This window comes from Tupaia chinensis, unplaced genomic scaffold (genome assembly GCF_000334495.1).
Source record: "Tupaia chinensis unplaced genomic scaffold, TupChi_1.0 Scaffold000377_2, whole genome shotgun sequence".
NCBI classification, from domain to species: Eukaryota; Metazoa; Chordata; class Mammalia; order Scandentia; family Tupaiidae; genus Tupaia; species Tupaia belangeri.
The window spans coordinates 3,259,374-3,260,111 of NW_006159876.1; the positions used below are offsets into that span (position 1 = coordinate 3,259,374).

General features: G+C 60.2%; 1 protein-coding gene across 1 annotated transcript in view; it reads left to right on the forward strand.

Annotated features, from left to right (window-relative positions):
• The window catches only part of MEGF11 (multiple EGF like domains 11), a 273,906-nt gene that overhangs the window by 84,673 nt on the left and 188,495 nt on the right, over nucleotides 1-738 (forward strand). The window lies entirely within an intron of this gene.

Consider the following 738-nt stretch of genomic DNA (forward strand, 5'->3'; position numbering starts at 1 on the left):
ACCCCCACCCCACCCTCCATCCCTCACCCTGTCCCCCGCTCTTCATCTCGCTCTGTACCTGCTGGTCCCGTCCTCCTCAGTTCCCAGCCCCCTTGCTCTGTCCCCTGGTTTTGTGGTGGGTTCTAGAATTCTAGTGCTCCCCCTTCCCTAGCCTGGCCTCCCAGCTTCTCCCTCAGCTAAGTGTCCATGGTCCCTGTTGCTCAGCCTTCCCAAGAACCCTGGCTGCTTTGTGAACCCCATAGCAGACTCCCTTGTTTCCAGCCTGTTTGTTTGTCTATAATTAGGTAAATAAATCAGCATATTAGCGCTCTGTGTGGGAGCCGGCTTCTCGGGAACGAGTGGCTAAAAGGTCTGTGCACAGCGGGGAGGGGGGTCCCTGGGGTCTGGGACCAGCTGGGCCTCCCCGGAGCTGACGAATGGGAACCTCCGCTCCGGGCCCACCCCTGCTCCTGAGCCTGCACAGTTCCTGGTTTTCTGCTTTCAGAGCCTGGAACCAGTGGTTCGCAGGTCCTGAGGGGCGGTCCCTGGGGCAGGAGGGCCAGGGGATCCGCTGAGCCAGAAGCACATGGGCCATGAGAGCTGCAGGTGTTGCTCATTAAGCCGCACTGCCCGCTTTTCCCAGCGTCCCCACCTGACTGCGGGGCAAATATGGCGGCCAGTGCACCTCTGTCCCCTCTGCCCAGGACCATTAAAATCCAATTAGCAGAATGGAGACCTGCTGAGCAGGGGGCCAGCCTT